General features: G+C 40.6%; 1 protein-coding gene across 9 annotated transcripts in view; it reads left to right on the forward strand.

Annotated features, from left to right (window-relative positions):
- Window positions 1–5,937: 5,937 nt before the first annotated feature.
- Window positions 5,938–13,328, forward strand: part of r3hdm2 (R3H domain containing 2) — a 55,991-nt gene continuing 48,600 nt past the window's right edge. For all 9 annotated transcript variants that reach the window (XM_086040028.1, XM_086040035.1, XM_086040030.1 and 6 more), the window contains exons 1-2: window positions 5,938–6,263; window positions 6,623–6,720. The gene's annotated coding sequence lies outside the window, so the exon portion shown is untranslated. The remainder of the gene's footprint in view (window positions 6,264–6,622; window positions 6,721–13,328) is intronic.

The following is a 13,328-nucleotide window of genomic DNA, read 5'->3' on the forward strand; positions in this document are numbered from 1 at the left end:
TATTGCATAATAGTGATGTCATTGTTGGAATTACATTATCAAACCAAAAATGACTATTTTCATGTATCATAAATATGCTCTGAATGTACAGTTTGCTTTTCAGTCTTTTGCTTACAGGTACTCACTAAAACGTGCCATATTGTACTCACTGACAGAGCTAGAGGGGGGCGCTGACAACCCTCCACCCCCCCGAAACATGATTGGTCTAACTATAATTGATTTTTAACTATTGTCTGATTTTTTTCCTGTAGTTTTTTTCCCACATTTCCCCCCATTCTCCATAGAGAACATATAGTGAATGTTTATCAGCGTTTCCTGAAGAATTTTTGTGGTTTGTACAATTTTTTTGTTTTGCTTTGCGGACACCCTGAGATAGCCTTGCCCCCCCTTTTTTGATTGTACATACACCCTCAAAATTTAAACTTCAAACAATTAGCAATTAGTGTTATAGCAACACTCCATTACAAGTAAATCATTCTACCAACCTAGAGAACCCTGTCTAACTTTGGCTTGTTTACACTGCATGTTCGTACAGTGCACGTGTCGTGGCTTGAGGTAGGGAAGGATATTGTGAAGGGGGGCTACATTCAAATCTTGTTAACAGTTTTTAAAACTGCAAACTACCCCTTCAATTGAAGACTCTAAAACTAAATCAGGGGTGAGCAAACTTCTTGAAACTGAAAGCTACTTCTTGGGTTCAGATTTATGTGAAGGGCTACCAGCTTGTTTTACACTTCAGCACCCTGATAAAATAAATAAATAAATAAATAAAAACAGCATAGACCTGCATGGTTGAATTTTCATGCTGGTCTCAAAACAGAACCAGCAGCAAAAGCAAAAGATTCAAACACTTATCCCAAGTGTCGGTGAAGTGATCAAAGCCTCAATATGTGATTTAATGAGCCATTCGCAGTTTCAAAGTGCCTGCAGGTCTGGCTGTACACAGACTTGCATGTTTTTGTTTTTTTTAGATGCTTAACTCAAGTTTGTTTATAGACGACAAAATCAACCGCAACTGTAACAAAGTGCTGCACAGAAAGAGTGAATAAAATAATAAAAGATAAAAAGAATAGAGTGCCTTTTTTGTCAGCGTATGGTGCAGATGCGGCAAAACTGAGGTTATGAAACCATAAAATACAAGCAATAGTAAAATAATAATGACAAGCTGAGGATGTTTATGTCAAAGCTTCTCGATCCACAGCTTCGCAAAAGCTGGCAGATGGCAGTGATTCGCTCACTGGGCACCGAGTGGGGACAAGGAGAGAGAGATGGAGCTTGAACTGTCAACCACTCGTTGTTTCATGGTGAAATTGTCTCAGCGAATGTATAAACAGTCTGTCTCCTTAAACAGTCTTTCTCTTAGTAAACTTGTTCCAAAAAAAAAAGCTGAGTTGATGATCATAACTTCCTATTTGTATAGTATATGCAAATGTACAACAACAGCAATGATTTCAACATTTCCGTGCAGAAGAGTGCAATACGAAGAGCTAAGATCCTATGCAGCACCTCGCTCTCCCAGGCCAGAAGATTCAAGCTTGAAGGAGATACCGCCCAGGTGGGCAAGGAAACGGAGCGGCAAGGTCAATTATTAGAATTTTTTTGTTGTATACTGAAGACATTTGGGTTTCAGATCAAAAGATGAATATGAGACAAACGTTCAGAATTCCAGCTTTTGTTTCATGGTATTTTACATCTAATAGATAAAAAACTTAGGACAGAGCACCTTCTGTTTGAAGCCAACCTCTTTTCAAGTGAGCAAAAGTATTGGAACATGTGACTGATGGATGTTTCTAGTTGCCTACAGGTGTTGCCTTTTAGATTGATTGCTTAAACATTAGATAGCGCTTTTTTTTTACTTTGGGTTTCATCTGTGAAAACTTAATTTGCTGTTAAGCAAACATGAAGACCAGAGGTCGGTTTGTGGGAGGAAAGCAAACCATTTTAAGCTAAGAGAAGAGGGAAAATTGATCAGAGCTATTGCACAACATTGGGCATAGCCAACACAACCGTTTGGAATGTCCTGAAAAGAAAGAAACTACTGGTACACTGAGCAAAAGACATGTCGGCCAAGGGTATCAACAGCAGTTGATGACAGAAACATTTTGAGGGCTGTGACGAATCACCCAAAGACAACAGTAAGTGACATCATCGCCAACCTCCACACGGCAGGGGTGAAGGTATCACAAGCCACCTTGTGAAGACTTCGAGAGAAGAAATATACAGGCCATCTGAGGTCGTTTTACTAAATTTTGCTGGTCCGTCATTCGTCATCCATCAGCGGCCAGGGTACCCGTACATCATTCTTCAGCACGTCATTTTTCATGACGAACTCAAATGTGATCGGCAGTCTGTCTGTCAGTCCATCAGTTAAGTCCGTCAGTTAGTCCGTTGGTCCGTCAGTCGATTCCCCCCCAAAAAAAGTCAGAAAAACAAGCATCTGCCAGTGACGGACAAATGGTACGTCAGTGAAGGACACTTTTTTTTTTTGATTGATTTATTGTTAGCCAGTCAACAAAACACTACAAACAACCAACATCATCAACAAAATCACATATATACATTGAAAAAACAAGAAACAAAACCACTTCAATTGACCAGCAGGGGCTGAGGTGGGCCGTTGTCCAGTCCCTTAATTAATTAGTTAATTAATTAATCAAATGATAGTTGATCCACACGTCTTCGAAAAAATCGCCAACGTAGAAGAATTAACATCATCGCCACTAAGATTGTTCCATAATGGCACTACCCTGTTACTAAAAAACAACTTCCTAAGGTCAAATTTAGAATGCTTAACTTGGAGTTTTAAATTATGACCTCTTGTACGATCTGACAGTGCACACTGAAAAAATGAATGAAAGTACAGTTCAGTAAGGATGTAAGCGCTTTGAAAGGACGAGGAAGGACGGGAGGACGATTGTTTATATGAATCAGGGCGCAGGGACGGGGACGGAAGAGTACCCAGGTCGCGGATGGAGGACAGACCAGTAAAAAGGGTAAAGTGCCCATGTATGTCTGTTTGTGTGTAGTGCATTAATGGCGATCAATTAATTACTGTCAGAGTTAAAGCGTTTTTTTTTATTGCATTAATCTAATTTTTTTTAACCTCTAACTTGAATGTTTCTGTATGATGATGAGATCCATTTTGATGCATGTGACTTGTGCTCGAGTTGTTGGGGGTGTAAAAAACAATGGTCAATGTCACACCCTGAAGTGGACATTGATTTGCTGTCATTGTGTTTGGCATAGGCTCCTGTTGTAGGTGGGAGGGCAAATTCAGGAGCAGAGAGATGACGTGAAAGTGGAGGAGCATGTGAGAGTTCTTGGTCTGATGAAGGGGAAATTAAAAACACGCCCTGACAGCACTATTGATAAAGGCAAAGTGATATGCCTACTTTGTAAGAAGGACTTTGCTTACCAAAGAAGCAGTTCAAGCTTACACACATAAATGCAAAGTAACCAGACGCGACTAAAGCCACAGCTAATGATAGAAATGAAGACGCTAATGTAGCAAGCCATTGCAAAGCTCTTCGCCAAACTAAACTCGAGAAGAGTCCGCATATGAGCAAGTCTGCGACCGACGGGCTGACGAATGTTCTTGCCAAGTGTATAGCGATGAACTGCAGGCCGATCAACTTTGTTGAAGACAAGGGATTCATGGAGGTGTTGCAAACAGCATCCAATAACCCATCATACAAACCACCATGCAGGACTGCGGTGATGACTAAAATCAGCAAAATGTAAGACGGTGAAAAGAAAAGCAAGCTTGATGTTTTGGTAGGGGATTCGGACAAATGTATTACTATAACCGCAGATCACTGGACCTCATCTCGCAACCACAGTTATTTGGGGGTGACTGGACACTTTATTGATGGTGAGTGGAACTTCAACTCATTTTGCACTGATCAGCGTGTAAACACAAACCAGGGACTTGGCTGATAAATGCAAAAAACAGTTCCTCAAGGTGGCAAATGACTCGGTAATTGACAAAAAAAGATATACACCATAAATACAGATACATACATACAGACAATCTGGGGTTTAGGGGCTTTTCAACTGAGATTAAAAAATAGATTAATTAGATCAATTAATTACAGGTGATAATTAATTAATCTCAAAATCTTTTTAATATCTTGACAGCCCTAATATATATATATATATATATATATATATATATATATATATATATATATATATATATATATATATATATATATATATATATTTATACACACACACACACACACACACATATATATATATATATATATATATATATATATATATATATATATATATACATATATATATATATATATATATATATATATATATATAACCTGATGAGCTGCTATTAAAAAAAGAAATGAATAAATAAATACATAAATGAAATAATACATTTCAAGACACAGAGAAATACCATTTGAAGAAACAGATGCGGCAAAACTGATCAAATATTTGTGGTTGAGCTCCAGAGATGCAGTAGGGAGATTCGAGAAAGTTCCACAAAGTCAACTATCACTGCATTCCTCCACCAGTCGGGGCTTTATGGCGCGGAGTGGCCCAACGGAAGTTTCGCCCGCATTGAGTTTGCCAAAAAACACACAAAGGACTCCCAGACTATGAGAAATAAGATTCTCTGGTCTAATGACACCAAGATTGAACTTTTTGGTGTTGATTCTAAGCAGTATGTGTGGAGAAACCCAGACACTGCTCATCACCTGCCTAATACAATCCCTACAGTAAAACATGGTGGTGGGAGCATCATGTTGTGGGGGTGTTTTTCAGCTGCAGGGACAGGACAACTGGTTGCATTTGAAGGGAAGGTGAATGCGGCCAAGTACAGAGAAGAAAACCTCTTCCAGAGCCCTCAGACCTTTCAACAGGACAATGATGTGAAGCACACAGCTAAAATAACAAAGGAGTGGCTTCAGAACAACTCTGTGACCATTCTTGACTAGCCCAGCCAGAGCCCTGACCTAAACCCGATTGAGCATCTCTGGAGAGACCTGAAAATGGCTGTCCACCACCGTTCACCATCCAACCTGACAGAACTGGAGAGGATCTTCAAGGGAGAATGGCAGATCCCCAAATCCAGGTGTCAAAAACTTGCTGCATCATTCCCAAGAAGACTCATGGCTGTACTAGCTCAAAAGGGTGCTTCTACTCAATATAATGCGTCAGAGTGTGAATACTTATGTGACCATGTGATATTTCAGTTTTATTTTTTAATAAATTTGCCCCCCCCAAAAAATCTACATTTATGATCTGTCAAGATGGGGAGCTGAGTGTGCATTAATAAGAAATCAAATAAACTTTTTTGATTTTGGCAAATGGCTGCAATGACACAGAAAGCGAAACATTTCAAGGGGTCTGAATACTTTCTGTACCCACTCTATCTATCTATCTATCTATCTATCTATCTATCTATCTATCTATCTATCCATTCATCCATCCATCCATCCATCCATCCATCTATCTAGCTAGGTATCTATCTATCATATACACTGTGCATGCATCATATATATGCATATCATAAAATATACATACAACATAATTTGGGGGGGAAAGGATTGATTGCATTTCCATTCATTTCAATGGGAAAAGTTTCCTCGATTTATTAACGTTTCGAGTCACAAACGGGTCTCAGAACGAACTAAATTCGTAACTTGAGGTACTGTACCACTGTACAAACCTCCGGGAGTCCGTCCTCTGGTGGGGACATGTGGTACTGCACTTATTCCACTCATTTGTATGTGGAGAGCATCTTTTGAACAGACACTCAGAACCAACGCCGACTCCTCAATTCCAGGGCCCCTGAACACACTGGACATGCTTCCATAGCTGTACGACCCTCTGTTCACCTACAATGGACATTTCGACCACTTCCGGAGTCAAACGTTTAGCTCCACCCACATGTAGTCCAACCCCGATCTACGGAGTGCAGGCAGGGGCAATTGGAGACTGTCGGGGGGTGGGCGAAAAAGTGACGCCGACACAGTGTACACACACACACACGCTCACAAGCCGGAGCTGAGACGGGGGGAAATCGGGTTTCTTTTCTTTTTTTTCCCCTTACTTTCTATTCATTTGGGCTCTTCGTCGATTCGGCCTGTTGCTGTCGGCGTCTTAAAATGACTCGCCATTGAGTCACTACTGCGAGCCTATCGTGAAGCCTCACGCGGCGCTATTTTGACAGTCCGGGGGTCGTAGTGATCCTCCACCACTACCACCACCACGTATCGAGCGGCTAGCATTAGCCCCTGGTAAGTCACATTCGGGCAGCGAGGCTAATGACACCCAACTAGCCCCTCCCGTTCGGGGGGGTGGTTGACAAGTGGTTTGCTGAAAACGTGTGTTATGGCTTGGGTTGCTAATATGTACGATTAGCGACGCGATCTGTTTGCTTGGTGTAGAGAAAAGGCTAGTTAGCAGGCTAACGTTAGCTAGGTGCTAGTGCGTGTGCGTGTGTGTGTGCGCGTGTGTGGCTAATTATAAGCGCCGGGGGAGGAGGAGGCGAGGAGCTTATACCGTGTGTGCTAGCTATTGTTAGCTTCTGGTCTTGTGTGGCTAACAGCTCAACCGGTTCTGGTTCTGACTACACCAACCATCTGCTTTCCCACAGCCTCAACTTGAAGGAGGGAGAGAGAGAGTGGGGAGGCGGGGGCGGGGGGTAGAATTCTTCAACGCGGACCCTCCTGCATTGGACCCAGCAAAAAAGAGGTAAGGCAAACGCCTCTGATGACTTGTGAAGTTCAGACACTGAATGTAAAGAGCCAGCTTTAAAGTTGCCTTTCTACCTGGTGCGGATATTATGTTGGCTAAAATCGCCATTGGAATGGATTGAATGAGGATGAAACGAGGAGGTGGTGCTGCCTTGACGAGTTGAACGCCTGATTTCTTGTCACAACGCGATGTAAAATGTACCCAAGAAGAAACCACAGAAAATTTGATATTACTGTACATAGGAGTTGATGGCATGCAAAGCAATTGTAAAATCCGAATACAGTGAACCCTCGCCGAGTCACCATTTTCTAACTCACATACTTCTGAACGAATCCAACTAAACTATTCACCTAAACACTAACTTCATTGCCACCTGTCAGCGTGATTTTGTGCTCTTCCTTGAAAAACGTGACAGGATGTCACAATAATGACAAAGTGCTGAATCTGGTTGGAATGGCCACTTCAACCTTCAAATGAATTTTGAAAATCAGATGATTGAATCTGGAGTAGGAATTACTATTCAACATATGTCGGATTATCTGACAAGTTTCAGTTAAACCCTTAAATTCCAAGGTGTCTCTTCAAGTCTAAGCGTCAAAAGTACAGTACTGTGATGTTTCGAACGGTGTCATTTGATTCGATCTAAGTAGCACAAATGGAACATTTTTTTGTGAGAATAGCAGTGTAAGCAGCATAATGGGTCTTGTACTTTAGTAATCCATTATTTTGTCAACTTATTTTATTATGTAGTATTTTAGAGTCATTTTAAGTGAATATTTCATTTTTTTATTTTAGAAAATTCTTCAAAGAGGGCAGTTGCTTGTTGAAAGGAGAAATAATGAAGTCATACTGTTTTACTGTACTCGACCAAATTTTTTGTCGGTGATGCGAACGTCCCGCATGACTTTTTGCTCAGCAGGTTGCTCCACTTTGCAAAAATCAAATTTCTAAGGGTAATAATTGTGAGATGAGTTTGAAAGGATATTAAAATGTTTGGGATGATAGGTTCCGCCTCGATTAGCCTACTTGGTTTGGATTCCAGTCCCAAAGTGTCCACCATCCAGTGTCAAGTTTTGTCATTTGGTTTCTTTAATTTCCAAATGAACAAATGCTTGGCAAACGGCAACTTCACATTTTTTTACACCTCCGCTGGAAATAGATGAAGAGGTGCTCGATGTCACACACAGTGGGATTATAGCGCAGACCCCTCGAGCTGTGACTCGAACATCTGCTCTGTGGGGTTAAGAAAACAACAGCATGCGTAGTGCTTAAAAGTCCAATAAGATCCATTCCTTCTTGTTGGTTAACTTCTGTTTTTTGGGGAAGATTGTGAGCAAAATCTTACATTGAGACTCGTTATATTTGGAATAAATTGTCACATAATCTAAACATTTGCCAACGGGAATATACACCGAAACAGGAAGTACAAAACTCCCAATCAGAAGCAACACTTCTGCTCAGTCATCCGCGTGCCTACTGGTGATCGTCAATGACCGTAATGATAGGGGAAAATACTAAAAAAAAAACTAAATTCTTTGAACTTGCCTGAAATGAGGTCTAATGAGGCGCACTGAATTAATGAAATGGCAGTTCAATGTCCCAAATTCATATTACATGTTCAATAAAATGTTATCTTAGTCCTAAACTTCAAAGTTTACAAGCTTTATAATGTTCGACTTGGAAGTTCCACTGTGTGTTGTATAGCAAGCCTGGATTTGATGCCTGTATCCAATTTTTTGACTGTCTGTTTTTCTCAATGTATATTACCTTTGAAGTGATATCTAATATGGCTGTGTTTACGGACACATGAAGCAACCCGTATGCAAAGACGCCCAAACTGCATGTGAATACCTGAATAATTACAGTTATCCTTCGCCTCATTGCAGACACTTTTCGCTGTCTCACTATATTGCTGTTTTTTTTCCAAAATATATTTAATTTATAATTAATTCAATTAATTCATATATAATCTAATTCTACATTGCAAATTTTTCTCTTTATTCTGAGATTTTGCGGTGGCTTTTTTAGACACGACTAATGTTATTGCAGATTAAGTGCAAGGCAGGAGGAAACTGTGTGTAAAATACAGAGAATGGCCCAAGTGTGGGATCATTTCACACTTAAAAAAAAAAAAAAGAAGCTAAAGAGCAATTTTTTATTGCAAAGCAAAATTGGTTTACATAACTGCTTTTCAGTGGTAACGTAAACATTGTTAGTTTATTTTATATAATCTACCGCAGCTAGTTCGAATGAATTGTAATCCCTGCACAGGTGGTCAAGGATAGACATAGCCACCAGTGCACTTTCAATTACTTTATTGAACAAATAAGGAGAAAATAAACACGTAATAAGCACATTAATACACTAGTTGCATGGCCACAACTGAGGCACTCAACAGGCAGACTGGCTAACAGTTAGCAATAGAGGTGGGAACGATAATCATTTTTTCGATTCATCGTTCGGTGTATTAAAAAGAATCTGAATCGATTCATAGGTATTAATAATCGAAGGTTTCAATAAAAAAACTCAAAGCACGCGTAATCGGTTGTCAAAGCGCGGGCAAGCGATTACGTGTGTTTGTACGGCTGACGTCTGTGCTAGGCTAACCTAATACGTGACAAGATGGCAGAACAAGCAAAACCTCATATGACCGGAGCCCAGTGTGAAATCTAAATTCTTGCTCTTCCATCAGTGTTTTGTTTTAAAAAGGGTATCAGTGTTTTACATGGACTATAAAACGTAAGCCAATGTAGTGATTCCGGGGTACCCATAGATTCCCACCCCTAGTTAGCTATTAAATAGCCACCCGCTATCCTGTGCCTACACTCTCATTTGCTGACTTCCATGTCACTCAACAGGCCAGGCCCCGCCTTTTAAAGCCATACATAGTCACAGATACTGCAGAACGTATAACTTTGCTATTCAACTGGCGGCCGGCGGGCCACATCAGGCCCGCCAAGCGTGTTGGCCCGGCCCGCGGAAGAGTGCCAAAAACAAAAAACACACACGTTGGCCACATGTACACAGCCTTATGTTACACACCGCCTGGGAAGGTAGGAGGCGCTGTGGCGTAGTGCAGTACCATGAGGTCAAGATTTTTTATGCTGGATGTTTCCCCCCAAAGCAAGAGGAGAAAAGGAAGAAGCCTGAGTGAGCTGTGGAGGCACCTCGCTAGGGCGCTCGATCTGTAAACACGTCACTATCAAAATTGAAAAAAAAAGAGAGGTTGATTTTGAAAATCGTCCGTTTAATGCCGGGTGGACCGACAAATATGCATGCATTGAAACTCCCGAAGGCAGACCGATGCGTTTGCTCTGTAACCAAGTCACTAGTGGTGCAACGGATCATCTTTGATCCGTACGGATCAAGCATCACGGTTCGGCCCGGGCACGAACCACAAAATGGTTGGTAGAAAAAAAAAATGCGCGCGTTCACATTAAGGCAACGTGATTAGTCCGCATTCGCCGTAATACCAGCAGAGGAAGTTGAAAACCCTCATGGATCACATAAGCCGCATGTATGGGAGCATTTTGCCGACTTGGGGCGATTTTTTTTTTTTCTGCCTCTTTTCCCAACACTGACATGTAAAGGAAGCTGCAAACATACTCAATGAACATGCCACCTCCGCCTCCTTATTTTTTTACTTTTAATTTTTTTAAGGGCAAAAGCGTTTTATAAAATAAATGAAGACACATTTCTATTTTCTTTTTTTTTTCGACCACTGTGGCGGTCCCCCCCCCACCCCTTTTTGATAATATGCCCCCCTGAATAATTTAGTTGAATAGCCCTGATGTAGAATGTGAGGATGGCAACCCCTGTTCGTTAAAGATAATGCCTGCACCACACATACTTGTTTTGTGTTTTATTTTGTAAGTTTGTAAAAGCAATTTTTATGTGATTACTCTCTTTATCAATGGATGATTAGGTAGAATAATCGATTCTGAAACTATTCGATGGGCCCAACACTAAAAGGACGTTTTTTTTCCAAGTCTATGGAAAAGGGTTATAAGAGTGTGAGGAGGGTCATAAAGCTTGAAAATGCATATAAATGATAAAATAAATATATGGCCGTTACTTCATAGATTTTTGTCAGTAAATAAAATAATCCAACTGTATCCGATTCAATGCGTTTTTTTTTCTCTTTTTAAGCTGCCACGATGCATTTCCCAATCGTGACACTCGAGCAAAAATCGGAATTGTCACTTGAACCATAATAATGTCTGATATTTGTTCTTCTGGTTTTTGTTGCCATACTGCGCAATATGTTATGTGTGCATAGCTTGGCTGTATTCCACTTCCACTATCAATTACAATTACAATCGATACAAGCCAAGACGGCTGACATGAAAGCATTTTAAAAAATTGGCCTTTTATAGAGGTGATGCCAATGAATTTGTCAGCTCTGATCTACCTGCATGCGGTCCGCGGGTTTATTCGTCGGCTTGCTATCCATATCTGCTTGTATCTTTGAATGTCTTGTTTGCAGCAGCAGTGGAAGAAGAGTGGCTTTTTCTAGTGAGATTTGAAGAGCTATTTATAGATCTCTGCCAGAGCACCACGCGTGGTGTTGCTGCTGCTGCTCCCATCCCTCTCCCCTCTCCTCTCATACTGTCTCCAACTCTCCATCTTTACTCCTTCCTTCTCATCTTTCAGCTCTGTTTGTTTTCACCCCCACACCCCCCAAAACCGATGTTTCCTCAGTAGTTTGCTTTGAAGTCAATTATTGATCAGGTTGGAGGGGAGGTGACGGGCTTTAAGTCTTTGCCTGGCCGACTTCACAAGCGTTGCTGCAAAGCTCCGAGGGTTTCAATGCATATGCATGACACAGTGGAACCTTGAAGGTCGAACACAGTGCGTTGGTCTTGGGTGCTGTTCGGCCACTGATGTGTTCATATTTCACCGGAAGTCGTATGAATTGAATTTACACGGGGTCCTCGGTTTACGATGAACTTGTGATTCTACGATTTTTTTTTTCATACAAATACACGCATGGACAAAACCGTCACAAGAGCATTGTCCCAACAGTATTGCGGCTCATCAATACGCATTTCAGAAAATTCCAGCCATCAGTTTCAAGTTATTTCACAGATGATTGTCGGTTTTTCATTCATGAACAAAAGGGTGCCAACAGTTGTGCCTGTTCCGTCTGTACAACGAAAAGAACACTTTACCTGCTGTGAAACAAACAGTAGACTCAGTTATGTTCTGGGCTTCCTTTATTAAATCCGGCACAGGATGTCTTGAACTCGTGCTGTGCCTGGTTGTTAGGAATTTTCAAGCTACTCAAGGATTTCTGGAGTGAAATGCACCGCCCAGTGTCAGAAAGCTAGCTCGGAGTTGCACGTCATGGATCTTCCAAAAGGATGACAAACGGACAAACGCACAGCTGAAAAAAAAACAACAACAAAAAAACATGAATGGCTAAGAACAAAAGAAGAGACTATTCTGACGTGTTCGGATGCTATTGGAAATCCGTGAAAGAAGCTGAAACATGTTTTCTGGAGAAAGCAGCCTTCAAACTTGAGAAGGTTGGAGCACTTTATTAATGAACAGTGGGCCAAAATACCTGTGGAGACACCCAAATACCTGTTGACACATGCTAAAATCTATTTGAGAGTTAGGGAAATATTTTGATTACAGTGATTCCCTCAAAAGGTTGTGCAATAAAATATTAAGTGAAATGCTATATTGTTTTTGTTCAAGTCAATTTTCAAAGTTTGATTTTTATTTATTTTTTTTTTTTAAGGTAATTCTGTTAGACCAGGAATCGGCAACCCTTAACAGTCAAAGAGCCTTTTCGACCCGGTTTCCATGAAAAATAAAACACTGGGAGCTACAAACACTTTTTGACATTAACTTCCAAAAAACGCCAGCTTGTTTGAGTTCCCAGGAACCGGAAAGTTCCAGTTGTATAATACCTTACATTGCTATTGCACACTCACATCCACATAACACTACCTACAAAATACATTCAATCGGTAATTTGACACTTGAATTGATTGAAAGAGTACCAAAACCAAGCCTTGCAGCGAGTACTTCAAAGTCCACGGTCATGCGGAGTCCTCATCATGCCCCCGGCCTTTGAAACGTCACACCAGCAAACACACTTGCCCAATACAATGCATCTTCATTTTGGCTACAACGCCTTCACAAAACGCCTTCTCTCAGGTTTAAAGCCACAAGTGATGCAGTAAATAAAACAATGATCAAACAAACCGCATCTAAAGTACATATTAAAATGAAACGGAGACTTGCCTCAAAACACACTTGAGGGCATCTTTTTGCAATGAAGCAACTCATCGATCCACATTAAACAAGCCAACGTAATCCAGCGAACTTTCCTATTTTCACCCGTTATTGCTTTAAAAAAAAAAAGGCTGCAACAGCGGATGGCCGTGTCACACACACGTCCAGCCGTGATATCGTGCTTTATTTGAATATTTGCAGTTTTAGAATCGATTTGTGATTTAAAAAAAAAATAAAGTAAAAAAATAACTGACCATATATGGACGTCCGAGATTTTCAGCCGACAGTGACTATATAATTTTATTTTAATATTTCAAGTTCCCAATAATCTTATAATTTACAACAACAGTTAAACAAAC

Source organism: Filicampus tigris, chromosome 9 (genome assembly GCF_054856515.1).
Source record: "Filicampus tigris isolate MCC_2025a chromosome 9, RoL_Ftig_1.0, whole genome shotgun sequence".
Lineage (NCBI taxonomy): Eukaryota > Metazoa > Chordata > Actinopteri > Syngnathiformes > Syngnathidae > Filicampus > Filicampus tigris.